This window comes from Garra rufa, unplaced genomic scaffold (genome assembly GCF_049309525.1).
Source record: "Garra rufa unplaced genomic scaffold, GarRuf1.0 hap1_unplaced_002, whole genome shotgun sequence".
NCBI classification, from domain to species: Eukaryota; Metazoa; Chordata; class Actinopteri; order Cypriniformes; family Cyprinidae; genus Garra; species Garra rufa.
In genome coordinates, this window is record NW_027394277.1 from 13,389,559 (window position 1) to 13,402,058 (window position 12,500).

At 37.4% G+C, this 12,500-nt stretch overlaps 1 protein-coding gene and 11 non-coding genes across 12 annotated transcripts in view; 1 reads left to right on the forward strand and 11 right to left on the reverse strand.

The window, feature by feature from the left end:
* Nucleotides 1-12,500, forward strand: part of LOC141305375 (uncharacterized) — a 566,500-nt gene that overhangs the window by 302,826 nt on the left and 251,174 nt on the right. The gene's annotated exons all lie outside the window — the stretch shown is intronic.
* Nucleotides 3,791-3,909, reverse strand: LOC141305495 (5S ribosomal RNA). The gene has a single exon (XR_012344459.1). It is a non-coding gene; the product is annotated as a 5S ribosomal RNA (ribosomal RNA).
* Nucleotides 6,440-6,558, reverse strand: LOC141307009 (5S ribosomal RNA). Its single transcript, XR_012345964.1, has one exon. It is a non-coding gene; the product is annotated as a 5S ribosomal RNA (ribosomal RNA).
* Nucleotides 6,643-6,761, reverse strand: LOC141305554 (5S ribosomal RNA). Its single transcript, XR_012344519.1, has one exon. It is a non-coding gene; the product is annotated as a 5S ribosomal RNA (ribosomal RNA).
* LOC141305534 (5S ribosomal RNA) lies at nt 7,563-7,681 on the reverse strand. Its single transcript, XR_012344499.1, has one exon. It is a non-coding gene; the product is annotated as a 5S ribosomal RNA (ribosomal RNA).
* LOC141308141 (5S ribosomal RNA) lies at nt 7,766-7,884 on the reverse strand. The gene has a single exon (XR_012347063.1). It is a non-coding gene; the product is annotated as a 5S ribosomal RNA (ribosomal RNA).
* Nucleotides 8,686-8,804, reverse strand: LOC141306724 (5S ribosomal RNA). Its single transcript, XR_012345681.1, has one exon. It is a non-coding gene; the product is annotated as a 5S ribosomal RNA (ribosomal RNA).
* LOC141308142 (5S ribosomal RNA) lies at nt 8,889-9,007 on the reverse strand. Its single transcript, XR_012347064.1, has one exon. It is a non-coding gene; the product is annotated as a 5S ribosomal RNA (ribosomal RNA).
* LOC141308143 (5S ribosomal RNA) lies at nt 9,809-9,927 on the reverse strand. The gene has a single exon (XR_012347065.1). It is a non-coding gene; the product is annotated as a 5S ribosomal RNA (ribosomal RNA).
* On the reverse strand, nt 10,729-10,847 carry LOC141307480 (5S ribosomal RNA). The gene has a single exon (XR_012346433.1). It is a non-coding gene; the product is annotated as a 5S ribosomal RNA (ribosomal RNA).
* On the reverse strand, nt 10,932-11,050 carry LOC141308144 (5S ribosomal RNA). The gene has a single exon (XR_012347067.1). It is a non-coding gene; the product is annotated as a 5S ribosomal RNA (ribosomal RNA).
* LOC141308073 (5S ribosomal RNA) lies at nt 11,852-11,970 on the reverse strand. Its single transcript, XR_012346996.1, has one exon. It is a non-coding gene; the product is annotated as a 5S ribosomal RNA (ribosomal RNA).

Genomic DNA, 12,500 nt, shown 5'->3' on the forward strand with positions numbered 1-12,500 from the left:
GTTATTTTAAAATCTTTAGTTAAAAAACCATTCACTTTTACACAACTACTTATATCTGTATATAAACATTTTATCCATTTTAAAAAATTCTCCCCAAAACCAAATCTCTCCATCACATGTATCAAGTATTTGTGTTCAACTCTATCAAAAGCCTTTTCTAAATCCACACTTATTATATATCCTGTTTCTTTCTCCTCCTTCATGTACCATATCATATCTCTTATATTGTTAATGACATCAGTAATATCTCTTTTTAGAACAGCATATGCTTGATTTGTAGTAATTATATTTGGTACTACTATTTTCAATCGATTGGCTAAAATTTTGGCTAATATTTTATAATCTGTATTCAACATGCTTAGTGGTCTGTAGTTTTTCAGGTCTCTCTTATCACCTTTTTTCTTGTAAATTATTTTCACCATACCTTTCTTCATACTATTCGTTAAATTCCCTTTTTTAAAATTATCTATAAATATTTCATTTAAAATTGGACATAACACATCTTTAAAAACCTTATAAAATTCAGCTGTTAATCCATCTATTCCTGGACTTTTACCATTTTTCAGTTGATCAATTGCAATTCCTATTTCTAATTCCGTAATCTCACTCTCACACATTTCTTTGTCTCCCTCATTAACTTTAACCTGTATTTTACTTAATACAAATTCCTCATCTTCTAAAACTATCTCATTTTTGGTAAATAAATGCTTATAGAATTCTCTGACTTCTTCCAAAATTCCTGTTTTATCTTCTACAATCCTCGCATCTTCTGTTTTAATACTTTTTATTATATCTGCTCTCTGTCTTGTTTTTTCTAATTCATAAAAATATTTCGTACTTCTTTCTCCTTCTACAATGTCTTTCGCCCTACTTCTTATTATTGCTCCTTTACACTTCTCTTCTTCTATTTTCTTTAATTCTTCCTGTAATTCTATTATCTTATCAATATTTTCATCATGCTCATTTACTTTCCTCATTTCTTCATCCCACTCTTTTTTGATCTTATTTTCTTTCATCTTTTTGACTTTTTGCCATTTTTTTGAATATTCCATTGAGAATTTTTTTATTCTTTTTTTTAGAATGTCCCACCAAAACCCTTTTTCTATTTCATACATTTCCTCATTTACACTATTAATTATTATACTTTCTATTTCCATTCTGTATATTTCATTTTTTAGAAGTTCTGCATTTAATATCCACACCCCTGGTCCTTTATCAGCCTCATTAAAATTCATCAATATCCATAAAAAATCATGATCACTCTCACTATAATTTTTGTAAGACGCCTTAGTGACATAATATGCTTCCTTTTTCTTACATAAAAATAAGTCTATTCTACTTTGCTTTAGAACTCTATCAACAATTTGTCTTCTTGAATATTCTCTTTTCATACCATTCCTCTCTCTCCACACATCCACCATATTATATTTCTCCATTATGTTATGTAGTTCATTCCTCCCTCTATCTCTTCTAAATCCCATTGAATCATCTACATCAATTCTCTGTATTACAGTGTTAAAATCACCTAACACCATAATGTTGTCATGTTTTTCTATTAACTCATTCATATCCCTGTAAAAATTAAATTTATCTCTTTCATCATTTGGTGCATGTATATTACACACTTTCATTTCTTTTCCATTACACACAAATTTAACAATTATTATTCTTCCCTTTGTGTCTTTATAATCTATATTTACTTCTTCAAATACTCCTTTTCTTATTAAAATAGCTACCCCTCTCTTCCTTTCCATATCACAGTTACTATATATTTCTCCGTTCCATAATTTTCTAATTTCATCACTTATTTTATCTTCCCATTTCGTTTCTTGTAAACATAGCACATCACATTTTTTGGTCAGACACATTAATCTTTCAAACTTTTGACATTTGGATAATCCTCTAGCATTCAGCGATACAATTGATATAGAGCTCATTAAAGAAAAGATTGGAAAAACCAAAACCCACCATTCAATCCGTTTCATTGTCTTTCAAAAAAGTATTTTTTACTTCACCCATTTCAGCTTTCCTCCTCTCCAGTCTTTCCTTTTGCTCTTCTCTTCTTATCTTCTGCCTTTTAAGAACCTGTTGAATGTCTAAGCCATCTTTTCTTGTTTTTACACATCTATTCAATCTTTCTTTTCCTTTGTTTTCCATTCCACGAATTTCCCCCCCATTGTCTGCTCCTCTTACCTCAGTCAGTGTCTTTATTCCCTTATCCTCAGCTTTTTCTTTTTCTTGTCCTTTTTCGTAGTCCAGTTCATTAGTGTCCACATCGTCCTGTTCCTTAGAAAATCCTTCTTTAATCAAATTTATATCCTCTTTGTTCGCTCCTCCTCCCATCTCCATTCCTTGTTCTTCATCTTCCTTCTTTTCTTTATTCTCATCTATGTTGTTGTTCTCCTCTTCCTCGTCATCTTGTTTCTCGTCCTCTCCTTGCGTCTGCCTTTGTGAGTCATTTAACCTCTCAATTGTTGTAACTCCCATTACCTCTTGTATTTCCATTCCTGGATCTTCATTTTCCTCGTCTTCTATCTCGCATCTGCATCTTAACATTGTCTTTTGGCAGCCTTGGCACCGCGGGACTTTACAGTCTCGCGCATAATGCCCCTGCTCAAGACAATTTCTGCATGTGAATTGTGGGCAGTCCTTTTTTTCATGCTCCGGACTTACACAGATCCTGCATGTCTTCACTTGATTATCGTGAATCACTCTGAAGTACTGCACTCCTTCTTCAGTCCTGAAGCTTGTGTTGTATGGTAAAGACGTCACCTCTTGTGGAAACTTTACCCTCAAAAATCGTGTTCCGTCTGCCACCGTTGTCCCGGGATGATATCTTCTTCTTAGTGGTAGAATGGGAGTTACACCCCAATTGATTAGTTTTTGACTGATTTCCTCATCTTCAATATAGCTGGGCAGACTCAAGAAAGACACCATTCTTTCTGTTGCACACAATTTCCTTATCTCACATTCTTGTCCGTTTATCATTATTCCATTCAACAGCAAATCACAGTCCATCTCACTTTCCATAGTCATTTCAAAATCATAATTATTTTTTCTTCTCAGTCCGATCAATTTTCCCATTCCAACTTTCTCTTCAACTGCTTTAATTATCATTAGTATTGTTATATTTTCTATATCTTTAACAGTCATTGTTAATGTTGCTTCTTTCTTGTATTCCCTCTGATACCTTGTTTGTTTGCTTAATTTCTGTATCATTTGTTGTCGTTGAGATAAAACATTTCTTTTGTCTCCAACTTCTTTCTCAATTTCAATACCTTCAGTTGATTGTAGATCTCCTTTCCGTTCTTGTCCAGTTGTTTTTCTTTCTTGTTTCCTCCTTGAAACCACCGTCGCCCACGTTTCATTATTGTTTTCTCCATGTCTTTCATTTATATTCCTTTCAGTTATGTCTGCAACAAATCCTGGTTCCGCATTTCCCATCTCATGTTGTTTTACCAGTCCGTGTTCTTTGTCCATTAAATCCATATTTTGGTTGTCTCAAACCCCAAACAGAAAGACCTGTTTGGGGTTAAAAAAAACCTTCCTCAAAAAAAAAAACTCCTTCTAACTAAAAAACAAACAAAATAAATGTGAAAAAACACCCAGAAAAATGGTGAGCCTATCTCACCTACTGCACACTACAAACTGCCAACTCACTTCCTGGTTTGCTCTAGGGCGCTCTCAGGGTGGTGTGGCCGTAAGCGAGGGCTGCTCCAAAAAGTGGGCTATTTAAAGATCAGCCTCCGTAAAAGCCAGCATATTATATAAATAGTGAAGAAAAGGCAAAAGCTTACAGCACCTGGTATTCCCAGGCGGTCTCCCATCCAAGTACTAACCAGGCCCGTCGCTGCTTAGCTTCCGAGATCAGACGAGATCGGGCGCTCTCAGCGTGGTATGGCCATAAGCGAGGGCTGCTCCAAAAAGTGGGCTATTTAAAGATCAGCCTCCGTAAAAGCCAGCATATTATATAAATAGTGAAGAAAAGGCAAAAGCTTACAGCACCTGGTATTCCCAGGCGGTCTCCCATAAAAGTGTAACAATCGGCCTTATCAGCCGAGTTACAAGACTAAAATGGGGTCAGATTTAACTGTGAGAGATGACTAGTGGTTAAAAGAATGAGACATAAAAGAAAATTGGTTTAACCCTCTGGTGCTCTTCGGTCACTTCTGACCGAAAAATTTTCTGTTTTGAATTTTTAAAAATCACTGCTTAATCGGAATGACATGAAACTCGGTGACTTTTATGCCATTTGGAATGTCAACACAAAAAAAAATTGAGGGCATGATTCAAGCAGGCTAAGTGGTCGTAAAAAAAATAGTCACACTTGTGCTCTTCGGTCTAAAATGACCGACCATAGGAAATGAATGGGAAATCGACAAAAATACAAATATTCAGAGAATTTTTGTGTGTACAATCTACAAATCCTCCACAATGCTGAAAAAAAGTACACAGCAGTGAAGGGGTGACACTCTAAAACACACCCATTCATAAACACACCCATTCACACACACACGCACACACACACACACACATTAATATACACACCTCTATTCGGTCACTTTTGACCAAAACATTTTCGGTTTAGAATTTTTCAAAAAATCACAGCTTCAACAGAACAGTACCAAATTCATTGACTTTTATGGCATTTGGAATGTGAACACACATAAAAAATTAGGGCACGATTAAAAAAAACTAATAATAAAATAAAAACTTGTGCTCTTCGGTCTAAAATGACCGACCATTGGAAATGAATGGGAAATTGACAAAAATACAAATATTCAGAGAATTTTTGTGTGTACAATCTACAAATCCTCCACAATGCTGAAAAAAGTACACAGCAATGAAGGGGTGACACTCTAAAACACACCCATTCACAGACAGACACACACACACACACACACACACACACACACACACACACACACACACACACTAATATACTCACCTCTATTCGGTCACTTTTGACCAAAACGGTTTTGAATTTTTTTTTAAAATCACAGCTTCATGAGAACACTACCAAATTCAGTGACTTTTATGGACACACATAAAAAATGAGGGCACGATTCCAAAAAAAAAAGAAAACTTGTGCTCTTTGGTCAAAAATGACCGACATCAGGAAATGAATGGGAAATCGACAAAAATACAAAAATGTACAGAATTTTTCTGTCTCTTTCTGACACATCCACACACACATGCACAAATGAACTGAAACACAGCAAATTGAGAAGATGTAAAATAAAATAAAAATATATGTATAAAAAAATTACATATCCAGAGTGCAAAAGACACACACTCTCTTGCATATACAAAAAATTAACACTTCAAATCATATTTATAACAAAAAACTATCCCAAACTGGATAATAAATAGTCTTTGAGATTGTTTAAATGTATGTTCAACTATTCCACCTAATAAAAATGCTGAATCAATTGTCTAAAAACAACTAGGCAATTCACAAGCTGCTTTGTAGCTTACTATACAGGCATCAAGTTACACCTGCCATTACAGATGTTTTTCTCGTTTTTTACCAACAGATGGCGCTAATCTGCCTTCAAAAATTAGTGTTGAATGGCTGAGTCTCTATTTCAACCTGAAATACTGCATTCATTTAAAAAAAATTAAAAAAAAAATTAAATTAAAATTTTTTATTATTCTCAATGGCAAAAAATGGATATTAATTACAGCATAAATATTCATTATTACATCCAAACCCTCTCAAAATTCAAAAGAAAAAAGAAAAAATATTATTAAACAAAAATGAATTGGAATGGTTTTACTGAAAAAATTACAGGATGCGTTACAGGTGTCCGGTCACTTCTGACCGCGAAGAGCACACGTGTGACTGCTAAACGAAGAGCACCAGAGGGTTAAATAGATTTGGTGTATTTACAAGGTTCACATAAAAGACTTTAAAACAACACGATAAAACTAGGTAAACTCTGTTAAAAGAATACAGTTCATTTGTCCATACCCTAAAAACAGGTAAACTCTGTTAAAAGAATACAGTTCATTTGTCCATACCCTAAAAACAGTCCAAGAACCCCAGTGTGTTGATAAGTCCAATGTGAGTGTCCACCAGTGTATATACAATCCACAGAAAGTGTAATCCAAAATTTGCAGGTGGTGAATGGAAAGGTGAGCTCTAAAATTAGCAACTCCTCAATCCAACAGTTTGGTGACTGTCATTTGTTTGTCATGCTGCTCTCTTATACAGTTGTACTTCCTGCTTCCTGTCATGTGTCTAGTCACATGACAGGCCAACCATCCATTTATTAAAGACACATACACTTAAAATGTTAAGAGTAATAAAATGGCCTAAAAAACATGTAAAACACTTAAAACTCTATAATACATGTAAATGATTGTAATAAATAGAGCGGTAAAACACGTCTTTCTAAAAGCCAGCATATTATATAAATAGTGAAGAAAAGGCAAAAGCTTACAGCACCTGGTATTCCCAGGCGGTCTCCCATCCAAGTACTAACCAGGCCCGACGCTGCTTAGCTTCCGAGATCAGACTAGATCGGGCGCTCTCAGCGCGGTATGGCCATAAGCAAGGGCTGCTCCAAAAAGTGGGCTATTTAAAGATCAGCCTCCGTAAAAGCCAGCATATTATATAAATAGTGAAGAAAAGGCAAAAGCTTACAGCACCTGGTATTCCCAGGCGGTCTCCCATCCAAGTACTAACCAGGCCCGTCGCTGCTTAGCTTCCGAGATCAGACGAGATCGGGCGCTCTCAGCGCGGTATGGCCATAAGCGAGGGCTGCTCCAAAAAGTGGGCTATTTAAAGATCAGCCTCCGTAAAAGCCAGCATATTATATAAATAGGGAAGAAAAGGCAAAAGCTTACAGCACCTGGTATTCCCAGGCGGTCTCCCATAAAAGTGTAACAATCGGCCTTATCAGCCGAGTTACAAGACTAAAATGGGGTCAGATTTAACTGTGAGAGATGACTAGTGGTTAAAAGAATGAGACATAAAAGAAAATTGGTTTAAATAGATTTGGTGTATTTACAAGGTTCACATAAAAGACTTTAAAACAACACGATAAAACTAGGTAAACTCTGTTAAAAGAATACAGTTCATTTGTCCATACCCTAAAAACAGGTAAACTCTGTTAAAAGAATACAGTTCATTTGTCCATACACTAAAAACAGTCCAAGAACCCCAGTGTGTTGATAAGTCCAATGTGAGTGTCCACCAGTGTATATACAATCCACAGAAAGTGTAATCCAAAGTTTGCAGGTGGTGAATGGAAAGGTGAGCTCTAAAATTAGCAACTCCTCAATCCAACAGTTTGGTGACTGTCCTTTGTTTGTCATGCTGCTCTCTTATACAGTTGTACTTCCTGCTTCCTGTCATGTGTCTAGTCACATGACAGGCCAACCATCCATTTATTAAAGACACATACACTTAAAATGTTAAGAGTAATAAAATGGCCTAAAAAACATGTAAAACACTTAAAACTCTATAATACATGTAAATGATTGTAATAAATAGAGCGGTAAAACACGTCTTTCTAAAAGCCAGCATATTATATAAATAGTGAAGAAAAGGCAAAAGCTTACAGCACCTGGCATTCCCAGGCGGTCTCCCATCCAAGTACTAACCAGGCCCGACGCTGCTTAGCTTCCGAGATCAGACGAGATCGGGCGCTCTCAGCGCGGTATGGCCATAAGCGAGCGCTGCTCCAAAAAGTGGGCTATTTAAAGATCAGCCTCCGTAAAAGCCAGCATATTATATAAATAGTGAAGAAAAGGCAAAAGCTTACAGCACCTGGTATTCCCAGGCGGTCTCCCATCCAAGTACTAACCAGGCCCGACGCTGCTTAGCTTCCGAGATCAGACGAGATCGGGCGCTCTCAGCGCGGTATGGCCATAAGCGAGGGCTGCTCCTAAAAGTGGGCTATTTAAAGATCAGCCTCCGTAAAAGCCAGCATATTATATAAATAGTGAAGAAAAGGCAAAAGCTTACAGCACCTGGTATTCCCAGGCGGTCTCCCATAAAAGTGTAACAATCGGCCTTATCAGCCGAGTTACAAGACTAAAATGGGGTCAGATTTAACTGTGAGAGATGACTAGTGGTTAAAAGAATGAGACATAAAAGAAAATTGGTTTAAATAGATTTGGTGTATTTACAAGGTTCACATAAAAGACTTTAAAACAACACGATAAAACTAGGTAAACTCTGTTAAAAGAATACAGTTCATTTGTCCATACCCTAAAAACAGGTAAACTCTGTTAAAAGAATACAGTTCATTTGTCCATACCCTAAAAACAGTCCAAGAACCCCAGTGTGTTGATAAGTCCAATGTGAGTGTCCACCAGTGTATATACAATCCACAGAAAGTGTAATCCAAAGTTTGCAGGTGGTGAATGGAAAGGTGAGCTCTAAAATGAGCAACTCCTTAATCCAACAGTTTGGTGACTGTCCTTTGTTTGTCATGCTGCTCTCTTATACAGTTGTACTTCCTGCTTCCTGTCATGTGTCTAGTCACATGACAGGCCAACCATCCATTTATTAAAGACACATACACTTAAAATGTTAAGAGTAATAAAATGGCCTAAAAAACATGTAAAACACTTAAAACTCTATAATACATGTAAATGATTGTAATAAATAGAGCGGTAAAACACGTCTTTCTAAAAGCCAGCATATTATATAAATAGTGAAGAAAAGGCAAAAGCTTACAGCACCTGGTATTCCCAGGCGGTCTCCCATCCAAGTACTAACCAGGCCCGACGCTGCTTAGCTTCCGAGATCAGACGAGATCGGGCGCTCTCAGCGCGGTATGGCCATAAGGGAGGACTGCTCCAAAAAGTGGGCTATTTAAAGATCAGCCTCCGTAAAAGCCAGCATATTATATAAATAGTGAAGAAAAGGCAAAAGCTTACAGCACCTGGTATTCCCAGGCGGTCTCCCATCCAAGTACTAACCAGGCCCGACGCTGCTTAGCTTCCGAGATCAGACGAGATCGGGCGCTCTCAGCGCGGTATGGCCATAAGCGAGGGCTGCTCCAAAAAGTGGGCTATTTAAAGATCAGCCTCCGTAAAAGCCAGCATATTATATAAATAGTGAAGAAAAGGCAAAAGCTTACAGCACCTGGTATTCCCAGGCGGTCTCCCATAAAAGTGTAACAATCGGCCTTATCAGCCGAGTTACAAGACTAAAATGGGGTCAGATTTAACTGTGAGAGATGACTAGTGGTTAAAAGAATGAGACATAAAAGAAAATTGGTTTAAATAGATTTGGTGTATTTACAAGGTTCACATAAAAGACTTTAAAACAACACGATAAAACTAGGTAAACTCTGTTAAAAGAATACAGTTCATTTGTCCATACCCTAAAAACAGGTAAACTCTGTTAAAAGAATACAGTTCATTTGTCCATACCCTAAAAACAGTCCAAGAACCCCAGTGTGTTGATAAGTCCAATGTGAGTGTCCACCAGTGTATATACAATCCACAGAAAGTGTAATCCAAAGTTTGCAGGTGGTGAATGGAAAGGTGAGCTCTAAAATGAGCAACTCCTTAATCCAACAGTTTGGTGACTGTCCTTTGTTTGTCATGCTGCTCTCTTATACAGTTGTACTTCCTGCTTCCTGTCATGTGTCTAGTCACATGACAGGCCAACCATCCATTTATTAAAGACACATACACTTAAAATGTTAAGAGTAATAAAATGGCCTAAAAAACATGTAAAACACTTAAAACTCTATAATACATTTAAATGATTGTAATAAATAGAGCGGTAAAACACGTCTTTCTAAAAGCCAGCATATTATATAAATAGTGAAGAAAAGGCAAAAGCTTACAGCACCTGGTATTCCCAGGCGGTCTCCCATCCAAGTACTAACCAGGCCCGACGCTGCTTAGCTTCCGAGATCAGACGAGATCGGGCGCTCTCAGCGCGGTATGGCCATAAGCCAAGGCTGCTCCAAAAAGTGGGCTATTTAAAGATCAGCCTCCGTAAAAGCCAGCATATTATATAAATAGTGAAGAAAAGGCAAAAGCTTACAGCACCTGGTATTCCCAGGCGGTCTCCCATAAAAGTGTAACAATCGGCCTTATCAGCCGAGTTACAAGACTAAAATGGGGTCAGATTTAACTGTGAGAGATGACTAGTGGTTAAAAGAATGAGACATAAAAGAAAATTGGTTTAAATAGATTTGGTGTATTTACAAGGTTCACATAAAAGACTTTAAAACAACACGATAAAACTAGGTAAACTCTGTTAAAAGAATACAGTTCATTTGTCCATACCCTAAAAACAGGTAAACTCTGTTAAAAGAATACAGTTCATTTGTCCATACCCTAAAAACAGTCCAAGAACCCCAGTGTGTTGATAAGTCCAATGTGAGTGTCCACCAGTGTATATACAATCCACAGAAAGTGTAATCCAAAGTTTGCAGGTGGTGAATGGAAAGGTGAGCTCTAAAATGAGCAACTCCTTAATCCAACAGTTTGGTGACTGTCCTTTGTTTGTCATGCTGCTCTCTTATACAGTTGTACTTCCTGCTTCCTGTCATGTGTCTAGTCACATGACAGGCCAACCATCCATTTATTAAAGACACATACACTTAAAATGTTAAGAGTAATAAAATGGCCTAAAAAACATGTAAAACACTTAAAACTCTATAATACATGTAAATGATTGTAATAAATAGAGCGGTAAAACACGTCTTTCTAAAAGCCAGCATATTATATAAATAGTGAAGAAAAGGCAAAAGCTTACAGCACCTGGTATTCCCAGGCGGTCTCCCATCCAAGTACTAACCAGGACCGACGCTGCTTAGCTTCCGAGATCAGACGAGATCGGGCGCTCTCAGCGCGGTATGGCCATAAGGGAGGACTGCTCCAAAAAGTGGGCTATTTAAAGATCAGCCTCCGTAAAAGCCAGCATATTATATAAATAGTGAAGAAAAGGCAAAAGCTTACAGCACCTGGTATTCCCAGGCGGTCTCCCATCCAAGTACTAACCAGGCCCGACGCTGCTTAGCTTCCGAGATCAGACGAGATCGGGCGCTCTCAGCGCGGTATGGCCATAAGCGAGGGCTGCTCCAAAAAGTGGGCTATTTAAAGATCAGCCTCCGTAAAAGCCAGCATATTATATAAATAGTGAAGAAAAGGCAAAAGCTTACAGCACCTGGTATTCCCAGGCGGTCTCCCATAAAAGTGTAACAATCGGCCTTATCAGCCGAGTTACAAGACTAAAATGGGGTCAGATTTAACTGTGAGAGATGACTAGTGGTTAAAAGAATGAGACATAAAAGAAAATTGGTTTAAATAGATTTGGTGTATTTACAAGGTTCACATAAAAGACTTTAAAACAACACGATAAAACTAGGTAAACTCTGTTAAAAGAATACAGTTCATTTGTCCATACCCTAAAAACAGGTAAACTCTGTTAAAAGAATACAGTTCATTTGTCCATACCCTAAAAACAGTCCAAGAACCCCAGTGTGTTGATAAGTCCAATGTGAGTGTCCACCAGTGTATATACAATCCACAGAAAGTGTAATCCAAAGTTTGCAGGTGGTGAATGGAAAGGTGAGCTCTAAAATGAGCAACTCCTTAATCCAACAGTTTGGTGACTGTCCTTTGTTTGTCATGCTGCTCTCTTATACAGTTGTACTTCCTGCTTCCTGTCATGTGTCTAGTCACATGACAGGCCAACCATCCATTTATTAAAGACACATACACTTAAAATGTTAAGAGTAATAAAATGGCCTAAAAAACATGTAAAACACTTAAAACTCTATAATACATTTAAATGATTGTAATAAATAGAGTGGTAAAACACGTCTTTCTAAAAGCCAGCATATTATATAAATAGTGAAGAAAAGGCAAAAGCTTACAGCACCTGGTATTCCCAGGCGGTCTCCCATCCAAGTACTAACCAGGCCCGACGCTGCTTAACTTCCGAGATCAGACGAGATCGGGCGCTCTCAGCGCGGTATGGCCATAAGCCAAGGCTGCTCCAAAAAGTGGGCTATTTAAAGATCAGCCTCCGTAAAAGCCAGCATATTATATAAATAGTGAAGAAAAGGCAAAAGCTTACAGCACCTGGTATTCCCAGGCGGTCTCCCATAAAAGTGTAACAATCGGCCTTATCAGCCGAGTTACAAGACTAAAATGGGGTCAGATTTAACTGTGAGAGATGACTAGTGGTTAAAAGAATGAGACATAAAAGAAAATTGGTTTAAATAGATTTGGTGTATTTACAAGGTTCACATAAAAGACTTTAAAACAACACGATAAAACTAGGTAAACTCTGTTAAAAGAATACAGTTCATTTGTCCATACCCTAAAAACAGGTAAACTCTGTTAAAAGAATACAGTTCATTTGTCCATACCCTAAAAACAGTCCAAGAACCCCAGTGTGTTGATAAGTCCAATGTGAGTGTCCACCAGTGTATATACAATCCACAGAAAGTGTAATCCAAAGTTTGCAGGTGGTGAATGGAAAGGTGAGCTCTAAAATGAGCAACTCCTTAATC